At 48.2% G+C, this 12,460-nt stretch overlaps 2 long non-coding RNA genes across 2 annotated transcripts; one reads left to right on the forward strand and one right to left on the reverse strand.

Annotated features, from left to right (window-relative positions):
- Nucleotides 1-1,671: 1,671 nt before the first annotated feature.
- On the reverse strand, nucleotides 1,672-9,098 carry LOC140604793 (uncharacterized). Its single transcript, XR_012007601.1, has 3 exons — nucleotides 6,093-9,098; nucleotides 2,876-3,048; nucleotides 1,672-1,902 (listed from the first exon to the last, which is right to left on the reverse strand). It is a non-coding gene; the product is annotated as an uncharacterized lncRNA (long non-coding RNA).
- Nucleotides 5,292-9,392, forward strand: LOC140604791 (uncharacterized). The gene is made up of 3 exons (XR_012007599.1): nucleotides 5,292-5,449; nucleotides 7,694-7,770; nucleotides 9,070-9,392. It is a non-coding gene; the product is annotated as an uncharacterized lncRNA (long non-coding RNA).
- Nucleotides 9,393-12,460: the final 3,068 nt, after the last annotated feature.

Here is a 12,460-nt window from a genome sequence, read left to right on the forward strand (position 1 = left end):
GACTCGGCCGGGAACTCCGCCCGCCACTTCCTGATCAGGCTACGAGGAGCTCCGTCCCGGCAGGCACCGCGGCGCCCCCGCCCGCGAGAACGCGCGTGCGCCGTCACGTGCCCCGCCCGGGGTCCCGCGGGAGGGGAGTCGGCCGGCAGGGGCGTCCCGGATTTCCATGACAACGGCGGGCGGGCGGGCGGGCGGGAAAGGGGGGAGGCGGAGAATGAGGCTTACGTAGGAAGAGGAGCGGTTGCTAAAATGGAACACAAAAATCTGTCCTTTCCCTGGGTGGCTCAGCGGTTTGGTGCCGCCTTCGGCCCAGGGCGTGATCCTGGAGACCTGGGATCGAGTCCCACGTCGGGCTCCCCGCGTGGAACCTGCTTCTGCCTCTGTCTCTGCCTCTCTTTGTGTCTCTCATGAATAAATAAATAAAATCTTTAAAAGAAACAGAAGTCGGGTGAAGCGCCATGACCTGCTCAAGACGGCACAGCGCGCAACCAGTTACGGGCGTGGAGCCCAGCTTAAATCCCCAACCACCACACCTGTGAACCCCCTTAGACGAGGATTTAGACTTAAAAGGCAGCATGAAGAGATAGGAGTAATGAATGAATGCTACGAAACAGATAACTGGCGTGGCCCACCGCCTGCAGGGTATTGGAGGGTGTCATATTTCCCGCGGCTGTCCTTTCTCTTACTACCGGAGGTGGCAGCAAAGCCAGTGCTCAACGCTGTTATTTAATTACTTAGTGCTGGTTGGTCAAGTTACTTAACCTGTGCTTCGGTTTTTGCATTTGAGAAATGGGAATAATTGTACTACCAAAATAAGGTATTTGCATTGGGCTGTTGTGCAGATTAGATGAAATAATAAATTTTTATTCAAAACTTGGAAATAAAGCCAAAAGATAACTGATGTGTGGCTTTTTTTTTTTTTTTTTTGATGTGTACCTTTTTGAAATTAGTTTCATTCTGGAGGATTTCCTAATAAACTCACTTGATGTTCATGTGACACCTTCAGGAAATGTAACTTTGCTGGAATATTTACAACCCGGTAAAGTCAGAAATTGGTTAAAAAAAAAAAAAAACTGATGAAGTGTAATGGGGAGAAGGGGCAGGCAGCAAATGAAAAATACTAACCCAAAAGTTAAAATTACCCTGTCCTGAGAAATAGGAGCCAGTTTTGTATCAATTTATTCCCTAGCATTGATGCTCTCTGCTCCCTTAGAGCCTTTCCCCAGACTTCTTAGGTAGCCTACCCAATTCTGTAAATATCTTTCCAGGACCCTGCTTCCTTCTCAGGCATTCATCCCATAAAGAAAAAAAGGTCTTTTTTCCCCTCTATCCATGTTAAGTTCTCCCAATAATTAGACTAACAAAAGAGACCATAACAAAAGAAAGACAAGTTTATTAGTGACCAGCACACATACACTTGGGAGATGAGTGATTCAAAGGGGTGGGTAGAATTTGAGCTTATTTAGTATTTTTTTTAAGATTTCATTTTTAAGGGACGCCTGGGTGGCTTGGCGGTTAAGCCCTTCTGCCTTCGGCTCAGGGTGTGATCCTGGAGTACCTGGATGGAGTCCTACATCGGACTCTCTGCATGGAGCCTGGTTTTGGCTCTGCCTGTGTCTCTGCCTCTCTCTCTGCGTCTCTCATGAATAAATAAGATCTTAAAAAAAAAGATTTTTTTAATGACAATCATTTCATTTTATTTTTTTAATAATAAATTTATTCTGCGGGGCCACCCTGGTTTCAAGTGCTCTTACTGCCTCGGGGTATGGACCGGCCCCCCTCCAGCGCGGCTGGCTCAGGTCTGGCTGCCTTCGTGGACAAATTCGCCCCAGGAGGGGCAGGGACGATGCTCGGACCTGGATTCCTTATCTTAGCTCCTGCGGTCTGGCCGGTCAACACGGTCTGTCTCAAAAAAATAAAATAAAATAAAATAATAATAATAATAAATTTATTTTTTATTGGTGTTCAATTTGCAAAAGATTTTATTTTTAAGTAATTGCTACATCCAACGTGGGCCTTGAACCCACAACCCAAAGATCAAGAGTGGCAAGCTCCATGGACTGAACTGTCTTAGCATCTTAACAAAAGAGCACTAAGGAGTGCCTGACTGGCTCAGTCTGTAGAGCATGTATCCCTTGGTCTTGGGGTTGTAGGTTTGAGTCCCATATTGAGTATAGAGATTACTAAAGAATAAAGTCTTTAAGACAGATAGATATCTAGATAGATAGATGGGCAGATAGATAAATAAATATGTCTCTGGTAGAGAGCATGGAGACAACACCATTATAATTTATGTCCTACCTTTAGGCAAATAGTGAGGAGAGGAGAAAGCTTTCTTATATCTGCTTCTCAATTATCTTCAGTTCATAATAATCTTTATGCCAAAGTGGCATATTTAAAAAAAAAGGGGGGGGGATTCCTGGGTGGTGCAGCGGTTTGGTGCCTGCCTTTGGCCCAGGGCACGATCCTGGAGACCCGGGATCGAATCCCACGTCAGGCTCCCTGTGCATGGAGCCTGCTTCTCCCTTTGCCTGTGTCTCTGCCTCTCTCTCTCTCTCTCTCTCTTTCTGTGTGTGTGTGACTATCATAAATTTTTTAAAAATTTAAAAAAATAAAATAAAGGGGGGGGCATATTTTGTGGTGGCATATTCCACTACCGAAGACTACCCATCTTCACTCTCACAAATTTTCTCCAAAAGGAAAACATTTGTCACTGCCTCTGCCTAGAAACTTTTACTCCGCAGGGGTTCAAATACTGGCCTTGGAGCCAGATAGATCTGGCCTGAATTCCTACTCCACCACTTCCTACCTCTCTAATCCTCACTTGTAATGGAAAGGATTGTCTTAGTCACTTTGGGCCACTTTAACAAATTACCAGAGACTGGGTGACAGGCTTAAGCAACAAGCATTTATTTCTCAAAGTTCTGGAGGCTGCAAAGTCCAAGATCAAGGTACCAACAGATTTGGTATCTGGTGAGAGCCTGATTCCTGATTTGCTGATGGCTGTCTTCTTGCTGTGTCCTCACATGGCAGAGAGCAGAGAGGGGGCTGTAAAAGAGAGAGACAGGAAGGAAGCAAGCAAGCTCTCTCCAGTCTCTTTTTAAAAAGCTCTAATCCCATCCTAAGCACCCTCTCCTCTCAACCTAATTACCACTCAAAAACTCCAGCTCCTAATACCATCCTTTGGGGAATAGGTTTCAACATACAAATTTGAGGAGGAGCCTCTAAAGAGGATAAAAGTGACTTAATAAATAAAAGGCAACTACCATATTTTTATTGTATGTAAACAATAGCAAGTAATCAGTCATTAGGGCCATTATCATTATTGCTCTTGTTTCTTTGGAGATGCTGTGCCTGGAAGATCTATCAATTGTAGAAAGCGCCTTATTCGAGTCTCCAAGAAAAAGTGTATTATTATCTAAGTATGTCTTAACTTTGCTTAGCAATTGATTGATATCCATGGCAGCTCCCACATTCGGGGCATAGATATCCATGATTGTTAGGTCGTCTTGTCGGATAGATCCTTTAGGTATGATCTAGTGACTGTTTGAGGTTTCCCACATAGAGTGTCATGTCCTCTGTGAAGAGTGAGAGTTTGACTTCTTTGCTGACCGGGATGCCTTTTCTTTCTGTTTTGGGATGTCACCTCAAAAGCTAGGACCACTACTACTCTGCCGGACAACAGCGTTGAGGGTGAACACCCTGTCGTGTTCCTGACCTTAAGGGAAAAGCTCCAGGTTTTTGCCAATGAAGAGGACGTTCCCTCTGGGTCTTTTGTAGATGGCTTTTATGACAATTGAGGTTTGTTCCCGGTATCCATACCTGGCAGAAGGTTTTCATCATGAAAGGATGGTCTATTTTGTCAAATGCTTTTTCTGCATCTACTGAGAGAATCCTACGGTCCTCGTCCTTTCTTTCACTAACATGGAGAGGGAAGGAGAGACAGAGAACCAGAGGGGAGGGACGGACAGACACAGGGAGGGGGACACAGACAGGGAGGGAGAGATAGGGATGGGGGGAGAGACAGCGAGGGAGAGACAGAGAGACGGAGACAAGGAGGGAGACTGAGGGAGGGAGGGAGAGACAGACACGGAAGGAGAGTCCGAGAGACAGGGATGGAGAGACAGAGACAGTGAGGAAGACCCCTAGAGACAGGGACGAACACACCGAGAGACAGGGAGGAAGAGACAGAGAGACAAGGAGACCCAGAGACCGAGACACACTGAGGGAGACACAGAGGATGGAGAGAGAACGAGACAGAGAGGGAGAGACCGAGAGACAGGAAGGGAGAGACACAGAGACAGGGAGCGAGAGACACAGAGGGAGACACAGAGACTGGCGGAGAAATAGAGACAGGGAGAGAGACAGAGACACAGGGACGGAGGGCCGGCGAGACAGGGAGTGAGAGTCAGAGAGAGGGAGGGAGCGAACCAGACGGGGAGGAGAGACCGAGATGGGGCGGCGGGGAGAGACAGACGCAGACACAGGGAAGGAGAGTCAGAGACAGGGACGGAGAGACAGAAAGACAGGGTGAGAGAGACAGGGAGGGACAGACAGAGACAGGGAGGGAGACACCAAGAGACAGGGAGGAAGAGACAGAGAGACAGGGAGGGAGAGAGAGATGGAGACAAGGAGGAGAGACTGAAACGACGGGTGTGAGAGATGGAGACAGGGGGAGCGACACAGGACAGGGAAGGAGGGATCCAGAGACAGGGAGGGAGAGATGAGTCAGAGGGGAGAGACCAGGGTGCAGGGAGGGAGATGAGAGACAGGAGGGGAGACTGAGACAGGGAGGGAGAGACCGAGACAGGGAGGGAGAGACCGAGACAGAGACAGGATGGAGAGAATGAGACAGGGAGGGAGACAAGTGAGAGACCGAGAGACAAGAAGGTAGACACAGAGACAGGGAGGGAGAGACAGGGAGGGACAGGCCGAGATAGGGAGTGAGAGAAGAAAGACTGGGAGGGACACAGAGACTGGGAGGGAGAGAGAGAGACGGGGGAGGGAGACAGGGCAAGACAGGGAGGGAGAGACAGAGACCGGGGCGGGGGGAGGGACAGGGAGGGAGACACAGAGCCCGAGAGAGGCTCCGAGCCTCCGTGAGCAGGAGTCCCTCGGGACTGAGCCGGGGGCGCAAGGCCTCGGACCCCGGAGCCCCTGGGCCCCGACCAGACTAGCGGGCGGAGGCCGAGGCGGTCTCGGGTCCCCTCCAGGCTCTGCGGGGGGCGGGGCGGGGCGTGGCCGGAGCTGGCCCCGCGCCTGCCGCGAGCTGACCCGAGGGGCGCCAGGGCGTGGCCGCGGGAGGAGCTGGGCGCAGAGGCGGCGACCCCGACCCGACCGCCGTGGCCGGGGCAGGAGGTTGCGCGGCCGCACCGCGGCTCCAGGCCTCCGGGTCCCGGCGCTGGGGGCTCCCGGCAGCGGCTCTGCAGGCCCCGGCCCCGGCGCGCAGGTCGGCGTGGGCCCCGGGAGGCGTGAGGGGCCCCGGGGTGGCTGTGCGAGAGGCATCTGGCCCTCGCGGGTGGCGCGGCGGGTGCCCGGGAGGGACCGCGGGGGACAGCGAGCCGGGCCGACACCCACACCCTTTGGGCCGCCAGGGTGCCGGGCAGAGGGCTGCGCGGGGGAGGAGGGGCGGGACCTGTTGGCGGAGGGGGTGGCGGCGGGGCCCCCTCCGGGTCAGGCCAGGTCTCCTCCGGGCGGCTCAGGGAGGGTGCGGGGGCCCTGCCCCGGGGCCCAGGGAGGGTGCCGCGGAGCCCATGCGCGCGCTCAGAGGGGTGAGGGTGCAGGCACCGTCCACCGTCAGGGCAGGGCCTTGGGGCGGTGGCTTGAGGGCCTGGGCTGCTGGGCCCCAGGAGCCCCCCAAGGCCCTTGGCTCTTCCTCCGCCCCCCTCCGCCACGCCGCCCCTGCGCCCCTCCCCGCTCTCAGGCCCCCCCCTAAGCTCCCCAGCCTGGCCGGGAGCACCCCCCCCCCCCCCCGCCTTGGTCCCTATCAGGTGAGTATGGGCTACCTCTGAAAGTTTTGAATTTTGAAAACGTTCCCCTTTCTCCACGGCCTCTCCCACATTTGGTGTTTCCTGTCCTGGCAATGTTCTCACCGGTGTGAGGTGGTATCTCATTCTGGTTTTGATCTGCATTTCCCTGATGGCCAGTGATGCGGAGCATGGTCTCGTGTGCTTGTTGGCCACGTCTACGTCTTCCTCCGTGACTTTTCTGTTCGTGTCTTTTGCCCATTTCCGGATTGGATGGTTGGTCTCTTTGCTGTGGAGTTGCAGAGGTTCTTCAGAGATCTTGGATGCTGGCCCTTTATCTGACGGGTCATTTGCACTATCTTCTCCCGGTCTGGAGGTTGTCTTTGAGTTTTGTTGAGTGCTTCTTTTGTTGTGCGGAAGCTGCTCATCTTGATGAAGTCCCAGTGATCATTTTCGCTTTTGTTTCTCTGGCCTTCGTGGCTGGTGTGATTTGTAAGGAGTTGCTGTGGCCCAGTTCAAGAAGGGTGTTGTTGCCTGTGTTCTCCCGGAGGGTTTTTGGTTGGAATCTTGTCTCACATTTATATCCTTCATCCATTTTGAGTTTTATCTCTGTGTACAGTGTGAGAGAATGGTCCAGTTTCATTCTTCTGCATGTGGCTGTCCAACGTTCCCAGCAGCCTTTAGTGAAGAGACTGTCTTTTTTCCAGTGGATGGTTTTCCTGCTTGGTCGAATATATGGTCTTGACCGTAGAGTTGAGGGTCCACTTCTGGATTTCTCTCTTCTGTCCCTTTGATCTGTGTTTGCCAGTACCACACTGTCTTGATGAGCACAGCTTTGTAGCACAACCTGAAATCTGGCATTGTGATGCCGCCAGCTGTGGTTTTGTTTTCTAATATTGCCCTGGCCATTCGGGGTCTTTTCTGATTCCACACTAATCTTCAGATGATTTGTTCCAACTCTCTGAAGAGAGCCCGTAGTATTTGTGATAGGGATTGCTTTCAATGTGTACATCGCCCTGGGTCACGTTGACATTTTCCCAATATATTAATTCTTCCAATCCAGGAGCATGGAATAGTTTTCCATCTCTTTGTGTCTTCCTCAATTTCTTTCATTCGTGTTCTGTAGTTTTTCGGGTAGAGATCCTTTACCTCTTTGGTTAGGTGTATTCCTAGGTATCTCATGCTTTTGGGTGCAATTGTCAATGGGACTGACTCCTTAATTTCTCTTTCTTCAGTCTCATCGTTGGTGTATAGAGAGGCCACTGATTTCTGGGCATTGATTTGGTGTCCTGCCACGCTGCCGAATTTGCTGTATGAGTTCTAGCAATCTTGGGGTGGAGTCTTTTGTGTTTTCTAGGCCCAGTATTATGTTATCAGCGAAGAGGGAGAGTTTGACTACTTCTTTGCTGGTTTGAATGCCTTTTATTTCTTTTTGTTGCTTGATTGCTGAGGCTGTGACGTCTAGTAGTATGTTGAGTAGCCGTGGTGAGAGTGGACACCCCTGTCTCGTTCCTGATCTTCGGGGAAAGGCTCCCAGTGTTTCCACATTGAGGATGATAATTTGCCGCGGGCTTTCCTTTCAGTAGATGGCTTTGAAGATGCTGGGGAACATTCCCTCTATCCCTGTACTCTGAAGCGTTTGGATCAGGAATGGATGCTGTATTTTGTCAAATGCTTTCTCTGCATCTCTTGAGAGGATCGTCTGGTTCTTGTTTCTTCTCTTGCAGATCTGATCAGTTACGTGGTATGCTTTCCGAGTGTTGAACCAGCCTTGCATCCCTGGGAGAAATCCCACCTGGTCATGGTGAGTAACTTCTTAATGTACCGTTGGATCCTATTGGCTCGTATCTTGTGGAGAATGTTTGCATCCGTGTTCATCAGGTCTATCGGTCTATAACTCTCCTTTTTTGGTGGGGTCTTTGTCTGCTTTTGGACTTAAGGCGATGCTGGCCTCCAAGAACGAGTTTGGAAGTATTCCATCTCTTTTCTATCTTTCGGAACCGCTTTAGTAGAACAGGTACAGTTTCTTCTTTAAACGTTTGATAGCATTCCCCAGGGAAGCCATCCGGCCCTGGACTTTTGTGCCTTGGGAGGTCTTTGATGATGACTGCTTCAATTTCCTCCCTGGATATTGGCCTGTTCGGGTTTTCTGTGTCTTCCTTTTCCGGTTTTGGTAGTTTGTGGCTTTCCGGAAATGCGTCCGTTTCTTCTCGATTGCCCAATTTATTGGCGTTTAGCTGCTCAGAATGAGTTTTTAAGATCGTTTGTATTTCCTTGGTGGTGGTGGTGGTCTCTCCTTTCTCATTCATGATTTTATTAATTTGAGTCTTTTCTCTCTTTTAATAAGGCTGGCTTAATGGTTTCTCTCTCATATTAGTTCTTTCAAAGAACCACCCCCTGGTTTTGTTGATGTGTTTCTTCTGCTCTCTATTTCATTGAGTTCTGCTTGAATTTTTATTAACCGTTGTCTTCTGCTGGGTGAAGGTTTCATTTGCTGTTCCTTCTCCAGCTCCTTTAGGTGCAAGGTCAGCTTTTGTATTTGAGTTCTTTCCAGTGTTTGGATGGATGCTTGTATTGCGATGTATTTCCCCTATTTGGGACCGCTTTTGCTATATCCCAAAGATTTTGAATGGTTGGTTGTATCTTCATTCTCATTGGTTTCCGTGAATCTTTTTAATTCTTCTCTAATGTCCTGGTTGACCCTTTCATCTTTTAGCAGGAAGGTCCTTAACCTGCACGTGTTTGAAATCCTTGCAAACTTCTTCTTGTGGTTGAATTCTAGTTTCAGAGCATTATGGTCTGAAAATACGCAGGGAACGATCCCAATCTTTTGGTATCGGTTACGACCTGATTTGTGACCCAGTATGTGGTCTCTTCTGGACAAAGTTCCACGTGCACTTGAGAAGAATGTGAATTCAGTTGCATTTGTATGTAAAGTTCTGTAAATATCTGTGAGATCCATCTGGTCCAGTGTATCCTCTACAGAACCCAACTCTCCAGTTAAACTCTTTTCAAAGGTCACTGATGCTTTCCCAATTGCCAAATCCAATGGCATCTGTAGTAAACTGTATAATTGTTCATAATTATTCACCTCCTCTTCCAGAAGGAGTATACTGCCACCCTGTTGAACATAGGAGTGCTATGTGACTTGCTTTGGCTAATGGAATATGAACAAAATGACACACGTGACATCCAAGGAGAAGATTTCACCTAAGGGATGCCTAGGTGGCTCAGCAGTTGAGCATCTGCCTGTGGCTCAGGCCGTGATCCCAGGACACGAATCCGGGATCCGGGATCAAGTCCCACATCGGGCTCCTTGCAGGGAGCCTGCTTCTCCCTCTGCCTATGTCTCTGCCTCTCTCTTGATATGTCTCAAATAAATAAATAAATAAATAAATAAATAAATAAATAATCTTTAAAAAAAAAGATTTCACGTAAGAGCTATCTTTTAAAAAGCACCATCTTGCTTTTCCCTCTGCCATGAGACCTTACCATATTCCAGATTGGGGCACTTTGTCAACCTGATCCTGGAGTGAAAAAGATATGAAGCAAAAGTACGTATGGCCCATCCACAATAACCATGTGGCATGAGTGAGAAATAAACTTCATGGTTGAAAGCCATTGAGTTCCTCCCAGCCAGATAAAGTGTGAATGCACTGACACTTTTTAGCTTTTGTGCCTATAAAGCTAAGGACCAATCTGTGTCCTACTACTTCATTAAGACTCCTCATAAAGTGGTCAACTGGTCTCCTAACACAACATCTATAGCTAGTCTCTCTCTACTTTCAATGCCATCTTTTCTCACCTACAGCCTCTTAATATGCAAGTCAACTATTCCCAATAACCCCTTGCCTGACAGGGTCCTTACTGTCTTTCTGATAAGAACATATACAGGGATCCCTGGGTGGCGCAGCGGTTTAGCGCCTGCCCTTGGCCCAGGGCGCGATCCTGGAGACCCGGGATCGAATCCCACGTTGGGCTCCCGGTGCATGGAGTCTGCTTCTCCCTCTGCCTGTGTCTCTGCCTCTCTCTCTCTCTCTCTCTCTGTGACCATCATTAAAAAAAAAAAAAAAAAAAAAGAACGTATACAGATAGTGCATCAGTCAGCTCTATCCATTGCCAACATTTGCCTTGCTTTTTTTTTTTTAATTTTTTTAAATTTTTATTTATTTATGATAGTCACAGAGAGAGAGAGAGAGAGGCAGAGACACAGGCAGAGGGAGAAGCAGGCTCCATGCACCGGGAGCCCAACGTGGGATTCGATCCCGAGTCTCCAGGATCGCGCCCTGGGCCAAGGGCAGGCGCTGAACCGCTGCGCCACCCAGGGATCCCCCCATTTGCCTTGCTTTTGACAAGGTAGACTCCTGGACTCATTCTCATCCTTTGAATTCACTCCTTCTTCTGGAGCAATTTGTTGGATCTAATCCCTTTAAGTACCTTAACCTGATCTCTGAGTCCTTATTAACCCCTTCCACCTTTGCCTTTGCAAGGGAGCTTCCTACCATCAGGGTGCTCAGCCCTACCCAAAAGTCCCATCCACAGATCCCTTATAGCTCCTTTTCATCCAGTCCCTTCTTCTTCATCTGAGATTCAGGCTAGTGAATCCTGAAACCCATCCACAAAACTGGGTGTTGAGCTACCACTCTCTCCAGGTATCTTACATAAAAATCATACTTTGAGCTACCACTCTCTCCAGGTATCTTACATAAAAATCATAATATGTGTATATATATATATATATATATATATATATATATATATATATATATAGAGTTCTGTCTCCTCTGAAGGACCTACATCCCAACCTAGCCTGTTTTCCAACATCATCTCTAATTCCTTTAGTGCAGTGTCCAATCTTCATGCCCATCCCCCATGCCATGTTCTCCCCATTCAACAAATGCTATGATCTACGTTCTACCTCAGTGCTTTTTTGTTGTTGTTGTTTTGTTTTGTTTTTTAATTCATGAGAGACACACAGAGAGAGAGAGAGAGGCAGAGACACAGGCAGAGGGAGAAGCAGGCTCCATGTAGGAAGCCCGACGTGGGACTCGATCCCGGGACTCCAGGATCATGCCCTGGGCTGAAGGTGACACTAAACTGCTGAGCCACCCGGGCTGCCCCCTCAGTGCTATTTGGACACACAGATGAACAATACAAAGTTCTTATCTTAGTGGAGCTGTTTTAGTGGGGAAGATACACACTCACAGCTATAAATATATCTATATACCTGTATGTATATGTAGACATGTAAAATGTGTATTTGTGTATATAAGTGTATAAACTATATATTTATACGTTACTTTATATATTCATATGTATGAAACACATGACATTTGTTGAAGAATTAGTAAGACCAGAGGATAGGGAGTGACAGCATCAGAGAAGACACCTCTGATAAAGTGAGAGCTGAGAAGAGTGCTGAGGTAAAAGGAAAGATGAGCCATGTTGGGGAGAAGGGGGGTAGCAAAGAGAAGAGCTTTTTTAAGGAGAGGGAACTGATGCTTTTTTTGAGAGGAAGCCAGTGCATCACAGAGCAAATTTTATAAAGCCCTGCAAGCCATTTAAGAACCTTCACTTAAAAAAAAAAAAGAAAGAAAAAGAACCTTCAGTTAGGGGCAGCCTGGGTGGTTCAGCGGTTTAGCACCACCTTCAACCCAGGGTGTGAGCCTGAAGACCCAAGATCAAGTCCCATGTCAGTCTCTCTGCATAGAATGGAGCCTGCTTCTCCCTCTGCCTATGTCTGTGCCTCTCTCTCTCTCTCTCTCTCTCTCTGTGTGTCTCTCATGAATAAATAAATGAAATATTTTTTAAAAAAAAAGAACTTTTACTTAAAGAGTGAAGTCAACCAAAAATTAAAATTAAAAATTAAATAAATAGTGAAGTCAAGGATGACTACAAATCTTGGCTTTGAGTAACAGTGAAAGGTGATCCATTTAATGAGAAAGCTGCATTGGGAAAGAAGCAAGTCTGGAGGAGGATATTGTTTTGTTTGGCCACATTAAGCTGACAATGCCTATCAGATATCTAGGAGGAATTGTTGGGTAGGCACTTGGCTGTAGGAATCAATTTAGAGATAGTATTTAAAGCCACAGAACTGGATCAGCTCTTCTACAGAGCAAATACAGATAGAAAAGAAAAGAAGGCCAAGGAATGAGCTTGAGGACACTCGAAGGAAGACCACCAAGGATGCTGAGAAGGTGTCAGTGAAGGAGAATAAGAACCAAAAGGGAGGGCAGCCCCGGTGGCCCAGCGGTTTAGCGCTGCATTTGGCCCGGGGTGTGATCCTGGGGACCCAGGATCAAGTCCCACATCAGGCTCCCTGCATGGAGCCTGCTTCTCTCTCTGCCTGTGTCTCTGCCTCTCTCTCGGTGTCTCTCATGAATAAATAAATAAAATCTTAAATAAAAAAAAAAAAAAGAACCAAAAGGGAGTGGGTATCCCAGAAGGCCGGTGAAGACATTTCATGAAAGGTTTGATCAATAGATAAATACTGG

Source organism: Canis lupus, chromosome 15 (genome assembly GCF_048164855.1).
Source record: "Canis lupus baileyi chromosome 15, mCanLup2.hap1, whole genome shotgun sequence".
Taxonomy (NCBI): Eukaryota; Metazoa; Chordata; class Mammalia; order Carnivora; family Canidae; genus Canis; species Canis lupus.